At 58.0% G+C, this 317-nt stretch overlaps 1 protein-coding gene across 1 annotated transcript in view; it reads right to left on the bottom strand.

Annotated features, from left to right (window-relative positions):
* The window catches only part of LDLRAP1 (low density lipoprotein receptor adaptor protein 1), a gene marked incomplete at its 5' end in the record, with an annotated part of 14,009 nt that overhangs the window by 8,613 nt on the left and 5,079 nt on the right, over positions 1–317 (bottom strand). The window lies entirely within an intron of this gene.

Genomic DNA, 317 nt, shown 5'->3' with positions numbered 1-317 from the left:
AAAGATCCCACAAGCGGGTTCAAATCAAGAGCCAGGGACTGTTTTCTATACACAGGTCTCTGCTCCGAGCCCCATCCTCACCATGCAGCAGGGTCTCCTGTGCTGATCCCACGGGGAGGAGATGGCCCCATCTGCAAAGACACCACTAAAAACTAGACAGGGAGCTTCACTGGCAAGAAATGGGAGGAAGCCAGGGCGGTGAGCCCAGAACTGCTGGCTAAACGCCTCCCATCAATGAGCCTGCCCCTGGGACCTTGCTGCAGCCTCCCTGGAGACCTCCCCGCCTGTCAAAGCCTCTCCACACACCAGGCTCAGAC

The sequence above is a fragment of the Antrostomus carolinensis genome, unplaced genomic scaffold, assembly GCF_000700745.2.
Source record: "Antrostomus carolinensis isolate BGI_N321 unplaced genomic scaffold, ASM70074v2 scaffold33557, whole genome shotgun sequence".
NCBI lineage: Eukaryota > Metazoa > Chordata > Aves > Caprimulgiformes > Caprimulgidae > Antrostomus > Antrostomus carolinensis.
This window is presented reverse-complemented; position numbering and strand designations above follow the sequence as displayed.